The sequence below is a fragment of the Bos mutus genome, chromosome 18 (assembly GCF_027580195.1).
Source record: "Bos mutus isolate GX-2022 chromosome 18, NWIPB_WYAK_1.1, whole genome shotgun sequence".
Lineage (NCBI taxonomy): Eukaryota > Metazoa > Chordata > Mammalia > Artiodactyla > Bovidae > Bos > Bos mutus.
The window spans coordinates 58,241,685-58,255,804 of NC_091634.1; positions in this window are offsets into that span (position 1 = coordinate 58,241,685).

The window sequence follows — 14,120 nt, forward strand, 5'->3', positions numbered from 1 at the left end:
TACTGCAGGCAGGAATCCCTCAAAAGAAATGGAGTAGCCATCATGGTCAACAAAAGAGTTTGAAATGCAGTACTTGGATGCAATCTCAAAAATGACAGAATGATCTCTGTTCGTTTCCAAGGCAAACCATTCAATATCACAGTAATCCAAGTCTATGCCCCAACCAATAACACTAAAGAAGCTGAAGTTGAACGGTTCTATGAAGACCTACAAGACCTTTTAGAACTAACACCCCCAAAAGATGTCCTTTTCATTATAGGGGACTGGAATGCAAAAGTAGGAAGTCAAGAAACACCTGGAGTAACAGGCAAATTTGGCCTTGGAATACGGAATGAAGCAGGGCAAAGACTAATAGAGTTTTGCCAAGAAAGTGCACTGGTCATAACAAATAGCCTCTTCCAACAACACAAGAGAAGACCCTACACATGGACATCAGCAGATGGTCGACACCGAAATCAGATTGATTATATTTGCAGCCAAAGATGGAGAAGCTCTATACAGTCAACAAAAACAAGACCAGGAGCTGACTGTGGCTCAGATCATGAACTCCTTATTGCCAAATTCAGACTGAAATTGAAGAAAGTAGGAAAAACCACTAGACCATTCAGGTATGACCTAAATCAAATCCCTTATGATTATACAGTGGAAGTGAGAAATAGATTTAAGGGACTAGATCTGATAGATAGAGTGCCTGATGAACTATGGACTGAGGTTCATGACTTTGTACCGGAGACAGGGATCAAGACCATCCCCATGGAAAAGAAATGCAAAAAGCAAAATGGCTGTCTGGGGAGGCCTTACAAATAGCTGTGAAAAGAAGAGAAGCGAAAAGCAAAGGAGAAAAGGAAAGATATGAGCATCTGAATGCAGAGTTCCAAAGAATAGCAAGAAGAGATAAGAAAGCCTTCCTCAGCGATCAATGCAAAGAAATAGCAGAAAACAACAGAAGGGGAAAGACTAGAGATCTCTTCAAGAAAATTAGAGATACCAAGGGAACATTTCATGCAAAGATGGGCTCGATAAAGGACAGAAATGGTATGGACCTAACACAAGCAGAAGATATTAAGAAGAGGTGGCAAGAATACACAGAAGAACTGTATAAAAAAGTTCTTCACGACCCAGATAATCATGATGGTGTGATCACTGACCTAGAGCCAGACATCCTGGAATGTGAAGTCAAGTGGGCCTTAGAAAGCATCACTACGAACAAAGCTAGTGGAGGTGATGGAATTCCAGTTGAGCTATTTCAAATCCTGAAAGATGATGCTGTGAAAGTGCTGCACTCAATATGCCAAAAAATTTGGAAAACTCAGCAGTGGCCACAGGACTGGAAAAGGTCAGTTTTCATTCCAATCCCCAAAAAAGGCAATGCCAAAGAATACTCAAACTACCACACAATTGCACTCATCTCACACGTTAGTAAAGTAATGCTCAAAATTCTCCAAGCCAGGCTTCAGCAATATGTGAACCGTGAACTTCCAGATGTTCAAGCTGGTGTTAGAAACTGCAGAGGAACCAGAGATCAAATTGCCAACATCCACTGGATTATCAAAAAAGCAAGAGAGTTCCAAAAAAGATCAACTTCTGCTTTATTGACTATGCCAAAGCCTTTGACTGTGTGGATCACAATAAACTGTGGAAAATTCTGAAAGAGATGGAAATACCAGACCACCTGATCTGCCTCTTGAGAAATCTGTATGCAGGTCAGGAAGCAACAGTTAGAACTGGACATGGAACAACAGAGTGGTTCCAAATAGGAAAAGGAGTATGTCAAGGCTGTATATTGTCACCCTGCTTATTTAACTTATATGCAGAGTACATCATGAGAAACGCTGGACTGGAAGAAGCACAGGCTGGAATCTAGATTGCTGGGAGAAATATCAATAACCTCAGATATGCAGATGACACCGCCCTTATGGCAGAAAGTGAAGAGGAACTAAAAAGCCTCTTGATGAAAGTGAAAGAGGAGAGTGAAAAAGTTGGCTTAAAACTCAACATTCAGAAAACAAAGATCATGGCATCCAGTCCCATCACTTCATGGGAAATAGATGGGGAAACAATGGAAACAGTGTCAGACTTTATTTTTTTGGCCTCCAAAATCACTGCAGATGGTGACTGCAGCCATGAAATTAAAAGACGCTTACTCCTTGGAAGGAAAGTTATGACCAACCTAGATAGCACATTCAAAAGCAGAGACATTACTTTGCCAACAAAGGTTCGTCTAGTCAAGGCTATGGTTTTTCCAGTGGTCATGTATGGATGTGAGAGTTGGACTGTGAAGAAAGCTGAGTGCCAAAGAATTGATGCTTTTGAACTGTGGTGTTGGACAAGACTCTTGAGAGTCCCTTGGACTGCAAGGAGATCCAACCAGTCCATTCTGAAGGAGATCAGCCCTGGGATTTCTTTGGAAGGAATGATGCTAAAGCTGAAACTCCAGTACTTTGGCCACCTCATGCGAAGAGTTGACTCATTGGAAAAGACTCTGATGCCGGGAGGGATTGGGGGCAGGAGGAGAAGGGGACGACAGAGGATGAGATGGCTGGATGGCATCACCGACTTGATGGACGTGAGTCTGAGTGAACTCCGGGAGTTGGTGATGGACAGGGAGGCCTGGCGTTTTGCAATTCATGGGGTCGCAAAGAGTCGGACACGACTGAGCAACTGAACTGAACTGAAAGCAACTCTTGTAGGTATATCATACATGACCTACTGAGAATATTTCCACACTTGAAATCATAGGGAAAAAATGGCATAAAGTACATTATGTCATACACATTTTAAAAATTAATTTTAAAATATATGCCCCCAAATACATACACATCCAGTTCCTGTGTTTTCCCAGGGACTCACCTCACCCTCTGATTGCTGTTCATATAGGAATTGAGGTGAAAGTGAATGGGGATATGGGCCCAAGGATGAGTACAGTGGTGTCAACAGCAGTAAGCTCAAGCACGTGTGAAGCTTTGAATATCCTGAAAGCAGGCCAGCATGAGGACTATAGAATCGCTGCCCTGGGCCAAGGACACTGGGGATGGGGTATCTGAGTTGAGGTTTTAGTCCATAGAATTGTGCTCAGATTAATTACTTAGTTTTGACCAATGTGCCATTATTACAGATGTTATCTTTAGGGCAAACTCGATAAAGGATATGTATGAATTTTCTGTCATCATTTTGGCACCATTTTTTTTAAACCCCAAATTATTCCAAAATTAAAACAGTTAATTGAATAAAATGAATAAAGAAAGAAGACACTGTTTTCAGGAGGACCATGGAAAATTTTAAAGTTGAAAAATTTGAGTTCAAACTCCAGTTAATTTCTTAAAACCTTCATTGTTCAGACCTCATTTTTACCATAATGCTGTTAAGTCTTCTATAATTCCAATCTATGTCTGCATCTTATATATTTATTATTTTATTACCTATTTTTATATTTTTACAGTGTTTGTGGTGCTGTATTTTACTTTTGGAAGGATATTTTATTTTTAAAGTTGTCAAATTAATTAATATTTTCCTTCATATTGTGTACCTTTTGGGTTTTGAAGTTCTGGAAAATATTCCTCTTTGTGGCCTTATAGAAGTTTGAGTTTCATATTTTATTTTAAGGACTTTAATATGACAAAGAATGATGTTTATATTTGCAGAGGAGTCTTGATTCAGTGGGATTAAGGAATATTCTTCCTCCCTCGCCCAGTAATTCTTACTCATGCTTGTCATGTGGGAAAGGATTAGGGCATGTCAGGGGGAGTCTGATTCGAGTATTTCTGGATTTATCCCTTTGTATGGGCATTGGGCTCTTGCTTTTGGTAAGATGAGGAAATGTCGGAAACTCTGGAATGAGAAGGAATAGGGTCAGGCATGCTGTTACTGGACAAATACGAAACAAAAGATGATTGAAGAATCTTGAGAAGATAAAAGGAATTTGTTACCAGGGTTGGTTTTGTCAACTTAGGGTTTATTTTTATACTTTTATTGATGCATACACTACTTGCAGAAACTAAATGAAACTGAAGTGCACCTATCAGTTAATGTATTATATACAAAACTGACTCAGTTCTATTAAGAATAGCCAGGTCAAAAACCAGAATATTAAAACCTTATCACATAATATACAACATTTCAGGGGTTGTTTGTCGGGGTGGGGGAGGAGTGGTCTCGCGGTGGTAATTTAGGATGTCGATTCTGGTCCATCCACAGTGACCATCGGGCCTGGGGGCGCACATGGAGTACAGGGACTGGTCTCCGTTCCATATCCTGTAATTGCAGTCTTTCTGCCTCCACACACACTCTCGCCTATCAGGCTGGGGGCAATGGCGCCAGCAGAGAAGGCACGGCTGAATCTAGAGAGAGAGGGAGATCCGGGGCTTGTCGCAATGCCCTGCCTTCTCCTGTTCACAACCCCATTCTTGAAAACACGAGGGCAACGGGGATCTGAATACAGGTAGAGTCTAAAGGTGTTGAGGGGGTGGGGGACAGGATGGAACCTGGAAGAGAAGGCCAGGGAAGAGGAGGAAGGTGAGAGAGTAGGGGTCATCCACAGAAGGAGGTAGGTGGGAGGGAACTCTGGGCACAAGGACGCGGGGCAAGTCATGCACCAGTGCCTGGGCAGTAGAGCAAAAAGACTGGGGAGGCCACTCACCTGACATTTGCATCCGTTTTTGTACAGCTCCTGGAAACCTAACCTCTGCTCGTCGGTGAGACGGTACCAGAAATATACCATGTGGCATCTTGTGAAGTACAGCGCCCCCTTCCTCAGATAGCCTGAAGTGATCAGAGAGCACACCCTGAGAGTCAGCACAGCATGTGTGGGTGTCCCCAGGGAGGGTCACGCTCTGGCCCCCAGGTAGTTGGCCCCAGAGGGTCTGGAAACCCTGAGGCTGTCAGGGTACAGAGTCAGCCATGAATGATGGTCTAGCATTCTTCCCTAGAAAAATCTGTCAAGTCATGGACAAGGGGCCCTTGGTCCTTGGCGATGCTAGAGTTGCAGAAGTAGAGTGGGTCACAAGGCGGAGGGGCAGAGTGTGGACAGGGTACTCACCTGCAATAAGTAACTGTGATTGTTGAGAAGTCCTCACCTCGTAACCACAGCTACCCCAGTCCTTGGGTGTGTAGACAGAAGTGATGGGGGGGATCTTCTTGGGAATCTTGAGTATCTGTGATGGGAGGGATCGAAAGAGCAGGACCTCAGTTTCTCATAGAAGTTGCTGGTATCCAGAAAACAACCACCTCCCTCAGCAAGCACAGATTGGAGAGCTTATTGATTTTGAGGAGGTGTTGGGTCTCACCTGAGTGATGTTGGGTCTCACCTGAGTGATGTTGATTCTGTAGCTTCGTTTTAATGCGGTGTCCCTTCCATGTTCCAGTATATTACCTATTATAACTGGGAGGAGAAAGAAATGGGTCATTGACTTAAGAGTCCCCATCCTAAATCTCCTGGAGACCTTTTTCCCATCGCCAGAGCTCCCCCACCTCTGCGTTTCTGTACCCCATTGTGAGACCCACCACCCTCCTTGACGGATGCTTCTCTGATGTCTCCCTTGACTCACCGATGTCTGACATACAGTAAAATGTCTGAGGATGCTGAATTTTACACTCACAGGCATCACAGGGTGTTGACAGAGCCAGCAGCAAAGGAAAGGCCAGCAGGAAGGCAGGACCCATGGTGGTCCCTGGGGAACAGAGGGCGTGAGTGAAACCATGAGCTTTTTCTTTGGCCCAGCTCCCCCATCCACCATTAGACAGAAACCAGGCTGGCTTTGGAAGACTGTCTACCTCCCTTCACCTCCAGGGTCATGAGCAGATTGGTCCAGCTCCTGTGATCTTGGGGATCGAAGGCACAAGATCCATGCCCCGCGTCTGGGACGCCTTACCTCGGTTGGGCTGAGCCGAGGTGTGTCACAGCTTCTGCAGAATGGCCAGCACCACAAGCATAAATAGTCGCCTGCACCTTTCACCCTGGGGTGTATCCATCAGGGAGGTACAATGTGATTACTGGGTGTACTAGTCCCTGGGAACCTTTTCTCTCTCATCTGCATTTCCTTTTCATCCTTCAGCCATATCAACCAGACTGGTAGGTACGGTCTGATTATTGAGTGCCCTTGTCATTTGGAATCCTTCTCTGTATGGCTGTTCAAAAAGCCACCAACTCCACATATATTCCTGGGCAGTATTATGGGCTGAGCTGTGTCCCCTAAGATTCACATGCTGAAGTCCTAACTCCCAGTCCTTAGAACATGACTGCGTTTAGAGATAGGGTCCTTAAAGTGAGAATTAAGGTGAAATGAGGTCATTTGGTTGGGTCCTAATCCTATATGGTGTCCTTGTAAGAAGAAGAGATGACACAAACTCACATAGAGAGACATGTGAACATACAAGGAGAAGAGGGTCACCCACAAACCAAGGAGGTACTCTGAGAAGAAAACAGTCCTGCTGATGCTTTGATCTCTGACCCATAGGCTCAGAAACATGAGGAGATAAACTGCTGCCCAGCTCAGGCTGCTCGGTATGTGTTGTTTTGTTATGGCAGCCCTAGAAAATGAAAAAGCTTGTATGTTTTATTTTTAGGACTTTTTTACAATTTAAATTTGTATTACGATTTTGGAAAGACAAAATCAGCCCCAATACCAGATCTACCAAACAAGATGTATTCAGTCACCTAACTTCTGTTTTTACATACACCTCTATTCTCTGCCCTACTCCCTTAGGCTTTAAATCATTGTATTATGCTTTATCCTACCATTGCTTTTCTAACTGAAACATTTATAAACATAGGCGTAAGCACATTTATACCCTCTCTTAGGTAAAATTGTAGCATTGTGTATATATATATATATAACATATATTATATGTATGTATGTTTTGTCATCTTGTCATTTTTATCTTATGGCATATTCTAAGATGACACCATAGTGATATATATTCCTCATTCTTTATACAGTTGTATAATACTCCACGTTGACGTGCTCTGAACTATCCAACCAGTTCCTAATGATTGATCATTTCAACAGTTTCCTGTTATTTTCTCTTACAGATAGTACTTCAATGAACAGGCATGCTAATATATTTCATGTTTGACCATGTGTCTTTAGAAGTGATTTCTAAAAATAGAATTGAGATTAGGAGCCATTTGAATTTTTTCCTGTGACTTTTCCATATCTTGTCTATTTTTTTTCCTATAGACTTTTCCTCTGTTTTTGGAAACTGTGTATTAAGCATGTTAACTCTTCACAGAATGATTGCAAATTTTCCTCATATAATGATTTACTCCTCTTGAGTTTAAAAAATTTATTTAATATAATCAGTTTAACGACGTTTTGATTAACTGCTTTTGGAATTTGAGACATTGTTAGCAATGGTTTCCCCTGTTAAGAGAGATTAGAGGATTTTTATCCATGATTTCTTCTATCTTTTACATAATTTAACTTTTTATATTTAGATCTCTAACCCATTTGGAATTTCTCGTAGTATGGTACATGAACACAATTTTACCTTGGTCCTTATTGGAAATATATCCAATTAACCTAGTACATTTATTACAAAGATAAGATCCTCTGTACTTAATTGAGATGTCACCTTTATCACATACTAAATTTCCATAGGCATTTGAGACATAATTTTCTATTCTATTCAGTTTATCTATGTGTCCATTCCTTCATCAGTACCGGGTTATGGAGACCTTAAAACATGATTGTATATGTTGTATATGTATATGTATATGTTTGAAATGCATTAGTACTCTTCTAAAGAAGATTTTTTCTTTTCTCTTTTTTTTCCGTCTGAGCGAGGTCACCCCCATTCTTTGGCTCATGATGTCTTCTCATCTTCAAAGCCATCAATGGCTAGTCAAGTCTTTCTCACATCACAATACATGTTACTGACTCTTCTGCCTGCTTCTTCCACATTTCAAAGATCCCTGTGATTACTTAGGCTCTACTCAGATGAACCAGGATAACCTCTTTATTTTTATTTTGTTTTTGGTCATGCCACATGGCATGCAGGATCTTAGTTCCCCAACCAGAGGTCAACCCGTGACCCTCCTGCAGTGGAAGTTGTAGTGTTAACTGCACTTGGTGAATGAAATGTATTATTTTTCCTTTAGTGTTTGTTAGAATTAGCCAGTGAAACAAAGCTTATTTGGATTGTAAGAAAAATTCAGTATACAAAGTTAAAATAGAGTGCTATTGAAGTTTACTATTTTGTTGTGTGTATGTTGGATATTTTTATCTTTCAAGGAATTTGTCTAGTTCACCTAAGCTTTCAATTTATTAGCATCAGGTTCTTTATAATATTTCCTTGTTCTACTTTTATTAAGGTAAGATCTGTAGTGGTATTCCTTTATTATTCCAAATAATGGTAATCAACACATTTTCTCATTTTCCTTGATTAGTGTACTTACTAGGTTATCAATTTGACTGCCTTTTTACAAAAACAACCCTTTGGTTTAATTGATAGTCTCTATTTTTCTATTTACTTTTTTCATATGTATTTCCTTTCTTCTCTTGAGATTTAGTAAAATATATCCTTCTTTTTCCACCATCTTAAGGTGAAAGCTGTGTCGTTGATATGACTTTTTTTTTTTTTCTAATATAAGCATTTAAAGATGTAAGTTATACTCCAAACACCCTTCTAGCTCTGTCCTAAAAAATTTGAAATGTTTTGGTTCAATTTTTATTCAATTCAAAAGATATCTCAATTCCCTCTGTGATTTCTCTTTTGACCCATGGGTTGTTTGAAAGTATCCTGTTTAATTCCTAAATATCTGAAGATTTTTTAATAACTTCTGTTGTAAATGCAAGCCTCTGCAGTCAGAAAGCATAGTCTGTCTTATTTGAGCCTTTTTAAATAATTAAGATTTGTTTTATGTCACAGCATATCATCAGTATTGAAAAATGTTTGATTTGCAATGGAAAAAAAATAGTATTCTGCTGTTGTTTGGCAGAATAATCTGTCCAGTAGGTCATGTTAGTTGATAGCATTGCTTATGTATTCTAAATACTCATTTTTATTTTTACTTACAGGAAGCTAAAGAGGGGAGCTGAAATATCTAATATATATAATTCATGTAATATCATAGAATATGATTAAGTGAAATCATGTTGGTAGCTTGAAATTGGTGATGGGATGATGAAAGTATTTATAACATGGAAACTGGCAAATATTAGAAATCCACAAGTGCTGGTTATTAATTTTTTGTGACTGCAGCACTGGACAGTTCCTCCATTAGAGACTTCACTTCTGATCTCCTGAACTGACCTAGAAAACAATGCTCCTTCTTGCTTGGTCAGTGTGTATGTAAGAACGGGCAGATGGGAATTGGGAACTGGGCCTTTCACAGGAGAAGAGAGAGCAACAGCATTAACAGGTATTTACTGAGTGCTCACTGTGTTGCCTGCTAGTGGTATTAGTAATGTGGTTAGGCTCACTTTCTGCTATTTCAGCTCTCTAGTATCTTTCAGTTCTCATTACGGCAATATGAGATTGCCCAGTGGTTTAAGTTTGAAAAGCTCATCAGTACAGCAAGTATCCTCTAACTGTGATCTGCCACTTCTTATATCCATGCTTTGTTTTGGAGTGAAGATGGGCAGGGTTACACAGGGGCACACTGGCTGGACAACACACCCCAACTTGTCACTGCTGCTGCTGCTACGTCGCTTCAGTCGTGTCGGACTCTGTGCGACCCCATAGACAGCAGCCCACCAGGCTCCCCCGTCCCTGGGATTCTCCAGGCAAGAACACTGGAGTGGGTTGCCATTTCCTTCTCCAATGCATGAAAGGGAAAAGTGAAAGTGAAGTCGCTCAGTCGTGTCCGACTCTTAGCGACCCCATGGACTGCAGCCCACCAGGCTCCTCCATCCATGGGATTTTCCAGGCAAGAGTGCTGGAGTGGGGTGCCATTGCCTTCTCCGCAACTTGTCACTGTGGCATCTAATATTTATGATAAGAAACTCATTTTGATGCAGTTCTTTACTAAAAATTAAAATGCTGTGCTACACGGTTTTAGCTCTTACAAGGGAAAAATCCTTTTTATAACTGTTGACTATGGAGCAAAAATTAAATATGTGTTAACACTCAGGAAAGCTGGTTTTGAACAACTAAGCTCAATTTTGAGTTGAGAACTCAGAATTTGACCATCTTGCTATCTCACCTAAAGAGTAAATAATCTGAGTAAAGGCAAAATGACTAATTAAAACATTAAAAGATGGAGTTTTATGATGTTTAAGTTCAGTGACAAAGTTTGGTAGAATGACTAAAACTATGGTTGGGGGAGATGAGGAAGGAAGTTTTAAATTAATTTTTCATTTTTATTTTCACATTTGCTTCATTGACCATACAAATAGTGTCAATACCTCATTCCTTGATTCTATTGTTACTTATTGAGTGCCTAATATTAGCCAGGGCCTGAGGAAATGGGACAAAGACAGTCTTTGCCATTTAGGATTGCAAGTTAATAGGAAGGTGTATAGGTGGTGGCAGGTAGCCGGGAAGTGTATTCCAGTAGTGTGAGAAGTGCATTAGGACACATGAGAATCTTATGTGGTCTTGAGGGTGGGATAGAGCCTGAGAGGAATGTATTCTAAGCTGGAATTTAGAGAAATACGCAAAAAGTAACAATAGGACAGGAATCTCACTAGTTAATCACTATGTTTTGATGGAATCACTTCTAGAATGGGAGATGGAATTGACCAGTCTGGTGACAAGGAACCAGTCTCACTGTAGTCATTTATATATCTATAAGATTAAAAAGAGCAAGTAAAGGTAATTTAAGATCTTGTTTCTTTAAAAAAAGTTATATAATGAAATATATTATGAATATATATATATATATAAATGAAAGACATGAAAAGGAAATTAGAGACATAGGTGAAAAGATTTTGAGTCAAAAGATAATAGGGACATATGACTTTAAAGAAGAAACAAGAATGATTTTAAATAACAAGAATAGTTAACATCCAAAATTTTGAAATAAAGCAAAAGATAACAGCATGTCCTTTCAAAGTCAAACTAGGTGTTGTTGAAAGGTCTCATCCAAGGATTGTTTAATGATCTAAGCAAATGCATCTGTGTTTAACTTTTTTCCTTATTATTTGATGGGAGCATTGATACTATGAATTTATACCTTAAGTTTTATATTTCTGTTCAGAAATCTAACCTCCAAAGGTTTAAGTTTATGGCCCTGAAGAGCATTAACCACTTTTGCAACCATTAACAAATCCATTTCAGCTTTCCATTGAGTGACTATTTCAATTTCTGTTTCTTGAATTCTACTTTGAATCAGGTGTACCATCTGAGTGATTTTTTAACTTGTTAAATATATATTGAATTAAATACTTGACATGTCCTTACTGTATGTTTACATGAGTCATATTTCTAACTTTTTGAAACTATCTTTCAATAAATACCATTACCTTTCTAAGGAAGTTCAATAGGAAATATTGATATTTTTAGACAACTCACAACCACTCTGTTAAAGTAATCCAAAAGCCTAATTTGCTGTAGGCAAATCAAAAATCTGAAGTTTCCAATGGGCTCCATCCCAAAGATAAGGCCCTAGAGATAGAATAGTTCATCATCCCATCCAGATCCAGTCCTACTCTTGAGTGAAGATCCATTATTTTGTTCTAACACTATTTTTATACATATCCGAAAACAAATTTGAAAGGATAATCACCGTATCTTAAAGCAGGAAGGTGTAAAACTGTAAGGAACTTCCATTTCCCACTTTTATAGAATTATATCATTTAAATATTTGAAAATTAGCATATATTGGCCTTAATAAAACAATAAACATATCCCACATGGAAAAACATTAATTTCCTATTACTTATTAATGATATTAATTACTCCTACAGTAATCATTTGCCATCATCATGGATAATTTGAGATGGACTCTCCTATTTAAATGTTTTCCTTCACTGGATGACTATTTAAAGCTCGATAATAATACTGTTACTGGCAGTGGTTTCCACCCCCTGCCCCACAAGCATCAAACCAGTTCCTTGAGCCAATACTGTGTATCATGTATAGGAGATATTTGATGTATATTATCTCACTTAATCCTCAGTACTTTTTGGAGTGGACGTAACTATCGTGTTTTAGGGATAAAGTAAACAGAAGCTTTAGAAGGCGATTCGTCATGCCAAATTGGGATTTGCGTCTCAGATTTAATGGTGCCCAATTCCGTGCCTCTTCCCCTGTCCCTCGCCGCCTTTGCTCAACCTTGTCGTGTTCATATTAAAATGGAAAAAAGTAACATGAGCAGATTTCCAGGATGCATGCCACAATTATCTCATTATTCCTTTGGGATAAACCTAATCTGGGCACCAGAAACTTGGCAGGTGTGAATTGCATAAGGATGATGGGTGAGGGCCATGGTGTTCACAAGTCTCTCCATCCCATTCTGTCTTTGTCTCCCTGTGGAAGTCGTAAAGCCGGTCGGCATCATCACTCTTCAAAGAATCAGAAAACAAGAAGGAGCACAAAATCATTTTCAAGTCACCTGCTGCCAGAAAATAAGATTTGAATGGATTTTCCAATGTTTCAAAGTACTTCCTTTTGCAGACAGCTAAGGAATTCATAAAACCAGCCATGAGAGTTATATTGCCTGTAAGTGTAAACAGTTATGATAGAAGAGTGACTGCATACACTCAGAGAGCCTTTTAAGAGGAGCCTGATAAGTTTATATATCTCAGAGAGAGGGAAGAGGGCTCCTTTGATCATTCTCATGCAAATCCCCAGTAGCTGACAGAAAGCTGCTTTAGGTTGTGCCATATTTTCTTTTTAAAATGCGTAGGAAACAACTTGCTTCGAAGTAATGCTATCCTTTTGAAGAGGTTTTTTTTTTCTTTCTTAAATTGGAAACAATTATGGGAGTGAGACTTTTAAAATAGAAAATTCTCTGTAACTCTTCCTCTGGAAAATTCCTTCAGAGGTAAAGGCAGCCCGACAATGCAGTTGGCTTCTGGATTTGCTGATCACAGTGGCTCAGGGTCCCCTCTCCCTTCTCTGCATCTTGTGCATAATCAGGAAAAAGAAGCCCAAAACATTAGCACCAGCTGCCTCATTTCCTATTCCTTAGATTTCAATAGCAGCGCACCAAATGGTCTCCAGACTTGGGTGAGGGAGGTAGAACATCGCAATTAAGAACCTTTTTTGTTGTCTGTTTAATTTTCTGTGACCTGTTTGCCCAAATGCAATTCCTTCCTGGCTCCCTTGACTTCTCTAGCCACCGTGGTAAGTCACCGGTTGTCAGGTCGAGGGGGGGGGGTGTCCCTGCCCGGTTGCTCCCCTCTGACCCTCTGTCCAGCTATTTGGAGCAGTGATACAGTCCTGCACAGTGTAACCCCTCAGTCGGATGGGGAGGCAGGAGCTTCTTTGCCCAAGTCTTTCTCCCAGTCCGGAGCGCCCTCCTGTCCCTTCTCCACCGGTATCTTCAAGGTACAGCTTCAGCGCCACCTCTTCCCCCGACAGACTCTTCCCCACCAGCAGGCATCACAGAACTTCTCAGAACTTTTGACACAGTCACCAGACCCGCAGAAGAGCCCAAGACTTAATTATTCTCTAATTGTTTTTGACACTTATTTGTTTTTCATTAATTGCACACTGTCCTGGGGAGTCTTCTAGGGGACGGACTGAAGATGAAGAACACACAGTCCATGCCTTAAAGGACCTACCAGTGTAGGAGATGAAGGAGACAAAGGCTCGATCCTTGGGTTGGGAAGATCCCCTGGGAGTAGGAAATGGCTACCCACTCCAGTTTTCTGGCCTGGAAAATTCCATGGACAGAGGAGCCTGGCGGGCTACAGTCCACGAGGTCGCAGTTGGATACGACTGAAGTGACCGAGCATAAGGAAAATTCTCATATTTGAATTATATCTCATTGAGCCTCTTCTCCTTCCTCCAAATTTGATGGAAACAGTAGTCAGTCCTGAAGTAACTCAAGTCCATCCCCTTGGGGTCACCCTTGCCTCTGCCTTCTCCCTCTACTCAGGTCCAGTTATTAATGACCAAGTCGGCACCCCCAGAACCCAGTGAGCACTGGTGGGCTTTCACCAAAGGAGTCTGCAAGAACTAATGAAAAATCTAGGTACAGGGAGCTGCCCGTGAGAACGGGGTCCTTTGTCTGA